This window comes from Zea mays, chromosome 10 (assembly GCF_902167145.1).
Source record: "Zea mays cultivar B73 chromosome 10, Zm-B73-REFERENCE-NAM-5.0, whole genome shotgun sequence".
NCBI classification, from domain to species: Eukaryota; Viridiplantae; Streptophyta; class Magnoliopsida; order Poales; family Poaceae; genus Zea; species Zea mays.
Window position 1 is genome coordinate 102,835,520 of NC_050105.1, and position 15,692 is coordinate 102,851,211.

Consider the following 15,692-nt stretch of genomic DNA (forward strand, 5'->3'; position numbering starts at 1 on the left):
CAAGTCCGAGCCCTGGGTCGGGCGGAGCGGAGTTCGCCGTCTTCCGGGGCTGAGCCCAAGTCCGAGCCCTGGGTCGGGCGGAGCGGAGTTCGCTGTCTTCCGGGGCTAAGCCCGAGTCCGAGCCCTGGGTCGGGCGGAGCGGAGTTCGCCGTCTTCCGGGGCTGAGCCCGAGTCCGAGCCCTGGGTCGGGCGGAGCGGAGTTCGCCGTCTTCTGGGGTTGAGCCCGAGTCCGAGCCCTGGGTCGGGCGGAGCGGAGCTTCCTATGGTGCCTGAGGCCGGGCCTGACTGCCTGTCAGCCTCACTCTGTCAAGTGGCACAGCAGTCGGAGCGGCGCAGGCGGCGCTGTCCTTCTGTCAGGCCGGTCAGTGGAGCGGCGAAGTGACTACGGTCACTTCGGCTCTGTCGACTGAAGGGCGCGCATCAGGATAAAGGTGTCAGGCCACCTTTGCATTAAATGCTCCTGCGATTTGGTCGGTTGGCGCGGCGATTTGGTCAGGGTTGCTTCTTGGCAAAGACAGGGCCTCGGGCGAGCCGGAAGTATGTTCGTCGCTGGAGGGGGGCCTCGGGCGAGACGGAGATCCTCTGAGGTCGGCCGCCCTTGCCCGAGGCTAGGCTCGGGCGAGGCGTGATCGAGTCCCTCGAATGGACCGATCCCTGACTTAATCGCACCCATCAGGCCTTTGCAGCTTTGTGCTGATGGGGGTTACCAGCTGAGAATTAGGAGTCTTGAGGGTACCCCTAATTATGGTCCCCGACAGTAGCCCCCGAGCCTCGAAGGGAGTGTTAACACTCGCTTGGAGGCTTTTGTCGCACTTTTTTGCAAGGGGACCAGCCTTTCTCGGTTGCGTTTTGTTCCGGTGGGTGCGCGCGAGCGCACCCGCCGGGTGTAGCCCCCGAGGCCTCGGAGGAGTGGTTTGACTCCTCCGAGGTCTTAATGCCTCGCGCAATGCTTCGGCTGGTCTGGTCGTTCCCTCATGCGAGCTGGCCGTAGCCCAGGTGCACGGTCGGGTCCCAAGTTCTCGGGCTGGTATGTTGACGCTGTCAACGGTTTGGCCGGAGCCGGGTTTGCGAGAGCAGCCCCCGAGCCTCTGCACAGGGCAAGAGGACGGTCAGGGACAGACTCGACTTTTTACATACGCCCCTACGTCGCCTTTTCGCAAGGAGGAGGGGGGGAAAGCGCCATGTTGCCCTCGGAGGGCACCGGACATGGTGTCTCCGGTGAGCTGCTGGCGGGTAATCCGAGCGGACGTTCGTGCCCCATTTGTTAGGGGTCGGCTAGAGGCCCAGAGGCGCGCCCAAAAGTACCTGCGGGTGATCTGCTGGACCCGGTCCCCTGTCGACGGGGTCCGAGGGCTCGATGCCTCCCTCTGATGGGATTCCGTTACAAGATCGTTCCCGGTGGTCTCGGAAATGTCCTAGGGTACCTCAGGAGCATAGCCCGAGCCTCGGTTATGTATCGAACATACCCAGGGTCATCCCTCGCTCTATGTCTGAGGCGGCTGTGAACCCTTCGAGGGCCAGCCTTCGAACCCCTGATCAGTAGTGGGCGCGGAGCCCGAGTGGCCTGAGGCAGCCGTTGAACCCTTCCGAGGGGCCGGCCTTCGAACCTCTGACCAGTAGTGGGTGTGGAGCCCACGCGCTCTGAGGTGGCTGTTGAACCCCTCCGAAGGGCCAGCCTTCGAACCTCTGATCAGTAGGGAGGCTCGGAGCCTGTTTCCTTCACGGAGAAGGATCCTTTTTGGGGTATCCCCCTTTCCCGGTCCCTGTTGTAAGAGAGAGAAAGAGGAAAAGGAAAAGGATACGAAATCGAACGATGCGGCGTACCTCTTTTGACGCGGTCATTATGGCGAAGGCGAAGCGTCGCTTGCTTCTCCTGCCAGAGGTGCCGCCTGTCCCGCCGCGGAGTTAATGCGATGGGGCGAGTGGTTCGCGGGGCGGCCGTTGCGCGTGCGCGAGCCGTTCGAGGAACGGAACACGGGCGCGTCGTCTTCACGCCGTGAGAGAGGGTTCTCTCGCTGCCCCCGGATGGGACGTAAGCTTGGCTGACGACGTGACCGCTGCCCCTGCCCGCCTGCCACCGCCATTACTGCCGGCCCATTTTTGGCCGCATTGACCGTCGCGCCAGGCTGGCGCTGCTGGGTCATGCGCTGGGACGCCTCGAGTCGCGGTACTAGTTGCGCAGTCGAGGAGGCGCGGTAGTGGTGCGAGTGGCGGTGCAGTTGCTTGCACGTAGCGACCGGCGCGCCGGTTGCATGACGCGTGGGCGTGTCGGAAGTCGGAGAAGTGCGCCCACTTGGCGCGGTTGCATGCCGCCTGCATGGCTGCCCGCCCTTTCACCCGCTGGTCTGGGCGAAAGTGGAGGGACGCTTGTAACCGCCGAACGGTTGCATGCACCGTGCGCGGCGGTTTGGCTTATTCTGCCCTGGGCCAGCTTGCCTGACTCGTGGGACCCAGCCCCCGCGCCGTAGGGGGAGGACCTTGGAGCGTGTTGGAGAAGACTCAGCCCACGACGGCTGGGGACGCAAGTAGGGAGAGTCGCCTTTAAAAGGAGGGTGACCCCCTTGAAAGGCGACCATGTCTTCGCGCTCCCTTATGCATCGTGTCTTTCCACCTTCCGAGCCCCCGGATGGGGGATACCCGCAGTCCTTCCGCCTTGTCGTTGGAGGAACGCAACTTCGTGGGAGTTGGTACCTTTCGGCCATCGTTCGGCTTCAAGGATTTTCATCAGTCAGCCCGGCTGCATCCCCTCGCCGGTGGTCACCCAAGACGGTGACCACCAGCCCCTGGGTGGGGAGAAGCAAGTCGGGCTGCAATCTTGGTCCCACCCTCAGCTTCAAGGATGTTCATCATCCTCGCTGGGGTGGAGGCCGGGCTGAGCCGGAGCTCTACCTCCGCGCGGGTTCGTGGGTCAGCCTCTCCCTCAGCGTTCGAGGGAGAGGGCGCTCACTGGCCCTGCGAGAGGGGCGGACTTCGACAATGTGGGGTTGGTCGATGGCGGGCGTCGTCAGCTTCAGCGCGTTGGGCTCGCCGGCTTGGCTCCTGGCGCCCCCTCCTGCCGCAAGGGCGGTTATCGTGCCGCGCGCACGGCAGGGCCGCCCCAGACGGACGGTGCCAGGGGCGACAGTGAGCCGTCCGTCGGTCTTCTGTTGCTCCGTAGGCCCCCAATCATGTGGGGTTGTTCGTACCTGCGGAGGTGGAACCGGAGTTCCGTTTGTAATGGCACCTTGAATGCCGGTCTTTTTGTTCATTGTGGCTGTCGGGGCCTGAACATGTATGTATTTTTGGCACGGAGCCGTGTTTTTTCCTCATTTTCGAGCACTAAGACTCGCCTGTTGGTTGTCTGAACCCCTTCACCAAGCGTGAGTCGCCCCGTGCAAAGGTGACGAGTGAGGTATCCGTATCCTGGAGGCGTAGGAGTCCCTCGACTCGGTCGGCCTTGCTGTCCGAGGCTTCTCTTGCTTAGTTAAAGGAACCCCTCGGCCGCTCTTCGATGAGCCAAAGCCAGGGGTAGCGGTGTCAGCATGGACAGAGGCAGAGTTGGCTCGGAAAGAAGACTTGGTCGGCCGGAGCCTGGCTGGGTCGTCCGTTAGCGGGACCGACGCCGGAGTTGATCTGCCGAGGCCTCGGGCCGGGCTGATGTCTTCGGGGGACAGCTGGCCGAGGCCTCGGGGTGACCAGTCGAGCCGCCTGCTCGAGCCGGATTCTTGGAGGAGACCAAGGCGGCGATGGCCCGGGCGTGATGATGAAGTCGTCCTTCAGAGTGGAGATCCTCGGACCACGTCGCCGTCCGAGGCTAGGTCGGACCTCGCCGAAGGTGTAGTTGACGCCGAGGGTGCTGCTGCTCCCTTCAACCGTCAAGATCCGAGCCTGCAGGATCGGATTATCTTGTAGCGTGTGTTTTCTGCGGCCGCTGAGGCCCAAACACACCCTCGCCGTGTTGTAAAGCTGCGCTTCTTTTCCTCTCGTTTCGAGTATCTGGACTTTTTCGTCGGTAACGGAATTGTCTGTGCGAGCGAGAGTTGCTTTTCACGGAAGGTGATGAGTGAGGTATCCATATCCCGGAGGCGTAGGAATCCCTCGGCTCGGTCGGCCTTGCCGCTTACGCGCGCTCTTGCCCGTCCATGGGGTTCTGTCACTGACGCAGTCGAGAAGGCCCGAAGAATCGCTTCGACAGAGGAGCTTTCGAGCGTGAAGACTTGTTCGGTCCGCGGAATCACTTATCCGAACGTGAGTTACTTATCGCAGAAGGTGATGAGTGAGGTATCCGTATCCCGGAGGCGTAGGAGTCCCTCGGCTCAGTCAACCTTGGCTGCTTACGTGTACTCCGTCGTTTTTAGGATCCACTTTCGAAGTAGTCGAAAAGCACGAAAGACATTCTGGCAGAAAGGATCTTTTTTCGAGGAAAAAATTCGACGCAAAGGGGGTTCCCCCCTTTTAGCCCCCGAGGGAGGGTCGGGTTTTGCTGAGGCAAGGCTGACCCTTCCTTGATGACTAAACTTTGCGTGGGAGCAAGGTATATGAACAACTTGAAAACATCTTAAGGGTAGAAGCGACGTAGCTGTTGGATGTTCCAAGCGTTGCTGTAGACCTCGCCTTGGCTGTTGGCTAGCTTGTATGTTCCGGGCTTCAGAACTTTGGCGATGACGAACGACCCTTCCCAGGGAGGCGTGAGCTTGTGCCGCCCTCGGGCATCTTGTCGCAGCCGAAGCACCAGGTCGCCCACCTGGAGGTCTCGGGACCGGACCCCTCGGGCGTGGTAGCGTCGCAGGGACTGCTGGTACCGCGCCGAGTGTAGTAAGGCCATGTCCCGAGCCTCTTCCAGTTGGTCCAGCGAGTCTTCTCGACTAGCTTGGTTGCTTTAGTCGGCGTAGGCCCTCGTCCTCGGGGAACCATATTCTAAGTCTGTGGGCAAGATGGCCTCGGCCCCATAGACCAGAAAGAACGGCGTGAAGCCCGTGGCTCGGCTCGGCGTTGTCCTCAGGCTCCAGACCACCGAGGGGAGTTCCTTCATCCATCGCTTGCCGAACTTGTTGAGGTCGTTGTAGATCCGAGGCTTGAGCCCTTGTAGAATCATGTCGTTGGCACGCTCTACTTGCCCATTCTTCATGGGGTGAGCCACGGCGGCCCAGTCCACCCGGATGTGGTGATCCTCGTAGAAGTCCAGGAACTTTCTGCCGGTGAACTGGGTGTCGTTGTCGGTGATGATGGAGTTCGGGACCCCGAAACGATGGATGATGTTGGTGAAGAATGCCACCGCCTGTTCGGACCTGATGCTGTTTAGGGGCCGGACCTCGATCCACTTGGAGAATTTGTCGATGGCGACCAACAGGTGTGTGTAGCCCCCGGGTGCCTTCTGCAAGGGGCCGACGAGGTCCAGACCCCACACGGCGAAAGGCCAGGTGATGGGTATCATCTATAGAGCCTGAGCGGGCAGGTGGGTCTGCCTCGCGTAGAACTGACACCCTTCGCAGGTGCGGACAATTCTAGTGGCGTCGGCCACCGCCGTCGGCCAGTAGAAACCTTGTCGGAAGGCGTTTCCGACGAGGGCTCGAGGTGCTGCGTGATGGCTGCAAGCCCCCGAGTGTATCTCTCGTAGGAGCTCCTGGCCTTCGGCGATGGAAATGCATCGCTGGAGGATGCCTGAGGGGCTGCGGTGGTAGAGCTCCTTCCCGTCCCCCACCAAGACAAACGACTTGGCGCGCCACGCCAACCGCCGAGCTTCGGCTCGGTCGAGGGGTAGCTCTCCTCGGTGGAGATATTGCAGGTACGGGGTCTGCCAGTTTCGATTTGGCGTGACCCCACTTCGCTCCTCCTCGACGCGCAGTGCCTCACCCTCGGGGGCCGAGGGTACCTCGGGCTGAACCGAGGGTGCCTCGGGCCGAGCTGAGGGTGCCTCGGACCGAGCCGAGGGTTCCTCGGGTTGGGCCGAGGGTGCCTCGGGCTCGGGCGTGTCGTCGATCTTGACGGAGGGTTGATGCAGGTCTCGGGAGAAGACGTTCGGGGGAACTATTGTTCGCCCCGAGGCTATTTTAGCCAGCTCGTCCGCAGTCTCGTTGTAGTGTCGGGCGATGTGGTTGAGCTCGAGCTCGTAGAACTTGTCTTCCAGGCGTCGAACCTCATCGCAGTAGGCTTCCATCTTCGGGTCGCGGTAGTGGGAGTTCTTCATGACTTGGTCGATGACGAGCTGCGAGTCGCCGCGAGCGTCGAGGCGTCGGACCCCTAGCTCGATGGCGATGCGCAACCCGTTGACCAGAGCCTCGTACTCAGCCACATTGTTGGACGTCGGGAAGTGGAGGCGTAGTACGTAGCGTAGATGCTTTCCGAGGGGCGAGATGAAGAGTAGGCCTGCGCCGGCCCCTGTCTTCATCAGCGACCCGTCGAAGAACATGGTCCAGAGTTCCGGCTGGATCGGAACCGTTGGGAGCTGGGTGTCGACCCATTCAGCCATGAAGTCCGCCAAGGCTTGGGACTTGATGGCCTTCCGAGGGGCGAACGAGATTGTTTCGCCCATGATTTCCACCGCCCACTTTGCGATTCTACCCGAGGCCTCTCGGCACTGGATGATCTCCCCCAGGGGGAAGGATGACACCACAGTTACCGGATGAGACTCGAAGTAGTGTCGCAACTTCCGCCGCGTCAGGATCACCGCGTACAGCAGCTTCTGAATTTGTGGGTAGCGGATCTTGGTTTCGGACAGTACCTCGCTGATGAAGTAGACTAGCCTCTGAACGGGCAATGCATGCCCCTCTTCTTGTCTCTCAACCACAATCACGGCGCTAACCACCTGAGTGGTCGCGGCGACGTAGATCAAGAGGGCTTCTCCGGCAGCGGGGGGCACCAAGATGGGCGCGTTCGTGAGGAGCGCCTTCAGGTTCCCGAGGGCTTCCTCGGCCTCAGGGGTCCAAGTGAAGCACTCGGCCTTCCTTAAGAGGCGGTACAGAGGCAGGCCTCTTTCGCCGAGGCATGAGATGAAGCGGCTCAGAGCCGCAAGGCATCCCATGACTCTCTGTACGCCTTTCAAGTCCTTGATGGGCCCCATGCTGGTGATGGCCGCGATCTTCTCCGGGTTGGCTTCGATGCCCCGCTCGGAGACGATGAACCCCAAGAGCATGCCTCGGGGTACCCCGAAGGCACACTTCTCGGGATTAAGCTTCACACCTTTCGCCTTGAGACATCGGAATGTCACTTCAAGGTCGGAAAGGAGGTCGGAGGCTTTCCTCGTCTTGACTACGATGTCATCAACGTAGGCCTCGACCGTCCGGCCAATGTGTTCGCCGAACACATGGTTCATGCACCTCTGGTACGTTGCGCCCGCATTCCTCAAGCCGAACGGCATGGTGACATAGCAGTACATGCCGAAGGGTGTGATGAAAGAAGTCGCGAGCTGGTCGGACTCTTTCATCCTGATTTGGTGATACCCTGAGTAGGCATCGAGGAAAGGCAGGGTTTCGCACCCAGCAGTGGAATCCACGATTTGATCGATGCGAGGCAGAGGGTAGGGAACCTTCGGACATGCTTTGTTTAGACCAGTGTAGTCTACACACATCCGCCATTTCCCTCCTTTCTTTCTCACAAGCACAGGGTTGGCAAGCCATTCGGGATGGAATACCTCTTTGATGAACCCTGCCGCCATTAGCTTGTGGATCTCCTCGCCTATGGCTCTGCGCTTTTCTTCGTCGAATCGGTGCAGAGGCTGCTTGACGGGTCAGGCTCCAGCTCGGATATCCAGTGAGTGCTCGGCGACATCCCTCGGTATGCCGGGCATGTCCGAGGGACTCCACGCGAAGACGTCGGCGTTCGCGCGGAGAAAGTCGACGAGCACTGCTTCCTATTTGGGATCGAGCTCGGAGCCGATCCGGATCTGCTTGGAGGCGTCGCTGCTGGGGTCGAGGGGGACGGACTTAACCGTCTCCGCTGGCTCGAAGTTGCCGGCGTGACGCTTCACGTCTGGCACCTCCTCAGAGAGGTTGTCTAGGTCGGCGATGAGGGCCTCGGATTCGGCGAGGGCCTCGGCGTACTCCACGCACTCCACGTCGCATTCGAACGCGTGTTTGTACGTGGGGCCGACGGTGATGACCCCGTTGGGGCCCGGCATCTTGAGCTTGAGGTAGGCGTAGTTGGGGACGGCCATGAACTTCGCGTAGCATGGCCTCCCCAGTACTGTCGGTGTTTTGGGTCCGACCGCACACCCGGGGTTGCCCCTCAAGGTGTTTTTAGGAGTAGGACGGTGTCAACGACTGTAGCAAAATGGTCCGTGTCGATCGCACGAGGGACAATGGACAAGATTTGCAGGTTCGGGCCGCTTAGAAGTGCGTAACACCCTACGTCCTGGTGAGTATATGAGCGTGGTTACAAGAGGACTCTCTGGATTGAGGGCGCAGAGAGTTTACGTGGGTGGCTAAGTAGAAATAGGGTCCATTCCTTTGAAGGGGTGCCCCCTAGGCCTTATATACTCAGCCGTGGGGCAGTACATGTGGATATGATAACAACAGGTAGCTGAAACGTAGTGAACCTCTTGAGTTTATCCCTACGTACCCTTCGCCGACTTATCCTCGCATAGCTTCGTTGCATGGGGGCTTCGGCGCGGGAAAGTCGGGTCTCTGTTGCGATTCGTTCGTTCGACATTGTGGGTCGTCCGGGTTTGCACCAGTCCAGTCTCACGTCTTCTCTTCTTTGTTGGTTGTCTTTCCCTAGGCCCACGAAAGAATGACCTTACGAATTATTGGGCCCTTGGGCCTTTCGTGAGGCCTTTTACTTCTTTAGTGGACCCAGGGGATGTCTATCCCCCACAAGCCCCCGATCTTTGGGTTGATTTAGAGGTAATCAACTCAAAGATCCAAGGTCCAAGAAGTGACTCCATGCTGTCTTCTCTTGCTCTGATCACTCGTTCGACCAAAGTTTAGCTTTGTGCTTGTGCCTTAGAGGTCGGCATTTTGGATTGTAAGATTCTGGACTTCATTGGGTGCACCGGAGGTGCACCCAATGGGTGTAGCCCCCGACCTTTGAGTAGATTTTTGGAAGATAATCTACTTGAAGGTCTTCTCCAAAGATTATCTCCATTCGCGCTCCTGCATCTCGGTTGAGGATTGATCTTTTCAATCTTGTCCCACGCCTTAGAAGTCGGCGCTATATCGGTTTAGAATGATACTCCATGGGGTGCACCGGAGGTGCACCCAATGGGTGTAGCCCCCGACCTTCAAATGGATTTTTTAAGGATAATCCATTCGAAGGTTTTTCCTTTTGAAAAAATTGGCATGAAGCTATTCGCATTATGCTTTGGGGGTAAGCATTATGTCATCAAAGTTTTGCTGCAGAGGTCAGCATATATTTTGTCTTTAGCAGCCGAGTTTGCAATCCGTCCATATCTTGCTAGGTAATGCAATTTATTTGCTTCTGCAACTTGATTGGACGTTTGATGGACGTTCTGTGTCTAGTCCTCACATCGCTTCTGTCGGTCATATCTTGTACTTTGCTGGCTATATTTGGCTTTCCTCTGATCCTTACTGATATCTCATTTTTGTCTTGAGGTATTTACTGCATGCCCTGCACGGATGTGACCGTTTTGAAAAATATACTGATAATTCCTAGGCGTCCCCCCCAATGGGTGTGGGCAAGGGACGGCTTGGTACGCTGAGTGTTTTAGCCGGCTACTTCTGAGTAGTAATGTGATGGGACGGCTAGTGTAATCATATCCTTTGCGCTGTTGACTGGAGTCCCAATGGGTGTAGTGCTGCATGAAACGGCGTCCACCGTCTGACGTGTCTTCAGATAGGTGGGAGTGCTTATTGAATGCTTTGCGACTGTTCAGTGACCGCGGTTGGAAGTGAGCGGTTGCCTTTCCTTTCTATAAATAACGCCCTTGCTCCTCTGGTTTCTTCGCATCCTTTGCTGTTCTCTGCTTCTTCCCTTTCTTCTCTCCCAAAGCTTCCACCATGGGCAAGAACAACAAACGCAAGCGTGAGCCGACTCCTCCATCGGAGGAGTTTGGTGACTCGGAATACTCAGAGGAGGAGTTCTCCTCTGAGTCCGAGGGGTCTCTGGCTCCCATCCGGGCTTGCGGCGGAGGTCTGGACGTACATCCGGGCCGTCGAGCGCTCTGGGCTCGAGGGCTCGGATGAGTCTGAGTTCTCCTCGGACGAGGAGGACTCGGACGGCGGCGAGGACGAAGATGACGACGACGACGACGACGACGGCGACGACGGTGGCGACGGCGACGGTGATGGCGGCAATGGCGGTGGAGGCAGCGGCGGCAAGGGCAGCACCAGAGGCGGCAGCAGCACGGGCAGCACCAAGGGCGGCGGCGGCAAAGGCAGCGGCGGCAAGGCCAGTGGCTAAACGCCACTGGTCTTTAGATATTAGTATAGTGTAGTTAAAATAATGTAGTAGTAATGTAGAGTAGTATAGTGTAGTTTAGTAGTAGTAGTAATGTAGAGTAGAAGTAGGGAAGCACCAACTCGCGAAGAGTTGGTTTGTAAATTCATTAACTTCCCCTTAATGAAGAAACTGTCGTTGACCCCCCTTTTCGATGACTCGGTGTTGCTTTTTCTGAATGTTGAACTGATTCTTTTGATATAGTAGAAACAACGCCAAGCGATGTGAAGGTTGACATTAGCGTTTTTAGAAGTAACACCAAACAATCGAACACAAGACCAGCGTTTTAGAGGCAACGCCGAGTGATAGAAGGTCGGCGTCGGCATTTTAGAAGTAATGTCGAGCGACAGAATACGAGTTTGGCGTTTTAGAGGCAACGCCGAGTGTTTAAAGGTCGACATCGGCATTTTAGAAGTAACGCCGAGCGATTGAACACGTGGTCGGTGTGTTAGAGGCCACGCCGAGTGATTGCAGGTCGGCGTCGGCATTTTAGAAGTAACGCCGAGTGATTGAAGGTCGGCGTCGGCATTTTAGAAGTAACGCCGAGTGATTGAAGGTCGGCGTCGGCATTTTAGAAGTAACGCCGAGCGATTGAACACGTGGTCGGTGTGTTAGAGGCCACGCCGAGTGATTGGAGGTCGGCGTCGGCATTTTAGAAGTAACGCCGAGCGACAGAATTCGAGGTCGGCGTTTTAGAGGCAACGCCGAGTGATTGAAGGTTGACGCCGGCATTTTAGAAGTAATGCCGAGCGATTGAACACGAGGTCAGCGTTTTAGAGGCAACGCCGAGTGATAGCCAGCCTCACGAGTTATTTTGAGGATAATAACCGAGTGATGAAGTGGCACGTCGGCTTTCTTGGAAATAACTGTCGGATGATGACTGGGCACTTTTTGAATGGGTATCTGGCTCAAGAATATCCCATAGGAGTTGCGCTTTTAGCCGCCTTTGCTTTCCGTGCCCTAGTTCTTGCATTCCCGCATCTGAATCTCCTCTGCCACTCGCCTCCTACTCTGTCCGCCAGTGAGAAGCAAGATGGCGCCCAAGAGAAAAACTGTGAACTCGTCTGCTGCGGTGATCCCCGCAATCGACCCCAACAGTCAGTTACCTTTCGCAGGTAACCACATGTCCGTTATTTCCGAAGCTGAGCTTCTCCGTCTTGTCTCCATCGGGGTTCTTCCTCCGCGGGAACTCTGTTCTTGGCGGATCTGCCACGGGACTACTGTCCCAACCGAAGATACCCACGAGTCAGTAGTTTATGCTCCTTTTCTTCTCCGCGGCCTCGGCCTTCCAATCTCTCCTTTTTTCCGTGGCCTTCTTGACTTTTATCATATCAACTTGACCCACTTGAACCCTAATTCCATTCTCCAAATCTCCATTTTCGTTCACCTATGCGAAGCCTACCTCGGTGTGCTGCCGCATTTTGGTTTATGGAAGTATCTGTATCATTGTCGCCCTGGAATGGCTGGGGGGCAACATCAGCTGGTCGGAGGTGCTAGTTTGGAGATGCGCCGTGGGCGGAAGACCGAGTATCTTGAGATTCCCCTCAAAGATAGCATTAAAGGGTGGCGTCTGGAGTGGTTTATAGTTGACAATTATGGAAATTCTCTCCCCTCCCGGTCAGGAAGACAGCCAGACGTTCGCACTCCGAGTTGGACTGAGTCTCCCACAGATCAGGAAGTTGCCGAGGCAGGCGTGTTGCTTACTGAAGTCGGATTACTGAAAGAGAGAGGTTTGACTGCCGAAGCTGTGGTCACTGATTTTGTTTTCAAGAACATTCAGCCACTGAAAGACAGGGCCTATCCAGCATATCTGTATCAAGGGCTGGCCGACTCAACTCGGGTTACTAATAAGAGAATTCCTTCTGTTGACTTGGTAAGCCGACTTGAAATGATCCTCAGGGGTAAAGTTTCGAATGTTGGTGCTCTAGTGGCATACTCGGCTTGGAACCTACCTCCTCCCAGAGCTTTCACCCTTTTTGTGTCAAATTCGCCTGTGACCGACAGCAATTTGGGTCTTAGAGTGCGACCCTCTGCTGAGGAAGTCAGTACTTTGGTTGCTTCGCTCGGGGCGATTCCTGATGATGAACGGCAGGTTTATTTTGAAGTGCCTCTGAACCCTAGTGATGCTGACATAAATGACATGCTTGATCTATTAGCTGAGGATTCGTCCGATGCTGCTCCTGATGGTACCTTGGCAGTGGTGCCCCTTCCAGAGGTCGATACAACTTTGGACGTCCCGAAACCTGTCATCACTCGTCCGAGGCGCCCTAGCCGAACCAGTCAGCCCGAGCCTTCTGCTGATGAGCAAAAGAAAAAGAGAAGACGCCTCCGGCGAGTATCCAGTTTTGATGAGGACACCAGTACTTCAGCTCCTGCTGCTGAAGAAATGACTGCAACTGGCCTTGCTGACATTGATCCCAATGGGTGTGCTCCACCTGCTGCCGACCCCAATGAGGATGCTGATTGCGCTGTGGCTGTGGAAGATGAGGAGGAAGAAAATGAGGCTCCGTTAACTCGGAAAAACAGTCGGCAGTTCGTCGCCAGCGGTGGAAGTAGTGGAGTTCCTTCTCCTGCTTTGTCTGCCCTTATTGGTCTGCAAGAACTGTCCATGGCCAACTTTGATCAAACTTTAGAGGATATGGTCCCAGAGAATTTGTTGTCAGAGCCTATGGATGTTGATGCAACAGAGACTTGCGCAGCCGCGCCCGATGCTGGGTTGAGATCATCCCGTGCCTCGTCGACCTTAGAGCATGATCTCGAGGGCCGGGATGCTGACTTGGATTGTCCTGGTCCCATGGGAGTAGCTGAAGGCCCGTCAACCTTAGAGGTGGTTACGGCAGAGAGCTTGGACCCCTTGAACAGTGCCGACACGTGCCCAGCCCCCGAGGATGTCGCCGGGGAAAGCTTAGCTCGGGTGAAGAGTGTAAGCCACTGCCCAGCCCCCGAGGGTGTTGCCGGGGGTGACCCAGCTCAAGTGGGCAGTGCCAACTTTGACCCAGCCCTCGAGGGTGTCCGAGCGAGGTCTCCTTCCTGCACTTCCATGGATGTTCATGCGGGTTCACCTCCACACTCTGGCGGTATGGTGGTGGCCCAAACTCCGGATCAGGGGGTCGCTTTAGAGGGCAGCATCCCCACTGGTCTGGCATTAGGCTCTGTTGAATGTACTGAGCTCGTTCCTGCTGGTCTGCTGCAAGCTGCTTCGGGTGGTGGTCTGGCATCTAGTTATCAGCTGATTTCTCCTGACTTGGGAATCCCTTCGCTCTTTTCCAACCTCCAGGTGCTGTGTTATGCTTTAGTTTGATCTTTATGTTGCATGAATTGTTGTCATTATGTTCATCCGCTCTTCTTATCAGGCTTTGGTGGATGGAATGGTCAGCCAGCTGAAGTCACAGGGTGCTTCCATCCCAGAAGTGGCTTCATCTCTTGAGCGTTGGAATCCGGTGTTGCTTCATCGTCGTGTATCCGAGTTGGAGGCAACTAATGCTGGTTAGCGCCTTTTCTTCTTCTTCCTTGCCTTTGTTCGTGGAATGTTTTACCTTCTAACCTCATTTCGTTTGATTACCTCTTGATAGGAATGACTCGGCAGATTGCAGTTCTTGAGGAAAAACATTCCCAAGATCAAGCTGAGATGGCTCGACGGTGCGCTGACTTCGAGGAGAGGTATTCTCAGAGCCAGACTGAACTGAGTCAAGTCTCCGCGGCTTTGGATGATGCCAACGCTCTGAGTTCTTCTCTTCATGCTCAGCTTGACTCTGAAAAGGCAACTTTCAAAACCGTGCTTCGCCTTATCATGCTCTTTTTACTTGCTTGGATTCTGAAGGAGTTGATTTTTATTTGCAGGAAGAAAAACGTATCCTCGCTGCTTCTCGCGATAATCTGGATAGATTGTACCGAGATTCTAGCAATTCGCTCACCATCTTGGAGAGGAGCCACCGTTTTACAATGGAAGAACTGGACAATCAGCGTTGCAAGCTGCAGGAATCTTCGGATGAAGTGACCCGCCTTACACAGTTGCTATCAGCAAAGGATGCCACCATCAAGGGACTCCGAGCTTCTAAGAAATCCATGGCTCAGGAGTTAGAAGCTGCTCAGCTGGCTACTAGGGTTGCCGAAGAAACTGCTGTCACTTTCAAAGCTCAGCGTGATAAAGCCCTGGACAAGGCTATTCGGGCGGGACGAATCTTGATGAGAAGACCCGGCGTGGTTGTCCCTGAAGACATAAGAGCCGATGTGAATGCTGCCCCCGATTCTTCGAATCGCCCTTCTTCGTCAGTCGTTCCTGAGAAAGACATTGGAAAATAAGGAAACATTTCACGTGCTATGAGCGCGCGGTTAGCATGATCAAGTACTCGTTAGAGGTTATCGGCTTATCATTCGAATGACATTATCACTCTCTTATTGTATCCGAATTTATTAATTTGCAAATTTGTGGTAACGCTGCACGATGATTACGAAGTTTGTTTGTGGGATATGGAAGTCATCCCCTGAATTGCATGAGCGCGAGTATGCTGTACCGACTTAAACCATCAATGACCTTAGTCGATAACTCCGTTTGTAGGGCATAGTGGTCACCCCGAATTAAGTTAGCGTGAGCATGTTGCACCGCCTTAAGTCGTTGCCGACTTAAGTCGATTGCTCTGTTAGTAGGGCATAGTGGTCACCCCGAGTTAAGTAAGCGTGAGCATGTTGCACCGCCTTAAGTCGTTGCCGACTTAAGTCGATTGCTCCGTTAGTAGGGCATAGTGGTCACCCCTAGTTAAGTAAGCGTGAGCATGTTGCACCGCCTTAAGTCGTTGCCGACTTAAGTCGATTGCTCCGTTAGTAGGGCATAGTGGTCACCCCGAGTTAAGTAAGCGTGAGCATGTTGCACCGCCTTAAGTCGTTGCCGACTTAAGTCGATTGCTCCGTTAGTAGGGCATAGTGGTCACCCCGAGTTAAGTAAGCGTGAGCATGTTGCACCGCCTTAAGTCGTTGCCGACTTAAGTCGATTGCTCCGTTAGTAGGGCATAGTGGTCACCCCGAGTTAAGTAAGAATGCAAGTCAACCGCGAACGAGCCAAGTATCTTTGAAATCTCTCTTTATTGATGACGTATTTTCATTTTACAGAATACATGGTCGCCCCAGCTGTTTTGAAATACAGCTAGGGGAAAAACTTTCTGAGGTGCTCTATGTTCCAGGAGTTCCCAACTTCTGTGCCATCCATCTGGGCGAGGCGATACGATCCGGGCCGAGTGACCTCTGATACTATGAAAGGCCCTTCCCATAAGGGTGATAACTTGTGCCGTCCCTCCCCCGTTAGAATTCGGCGGAGGACGAGGTCT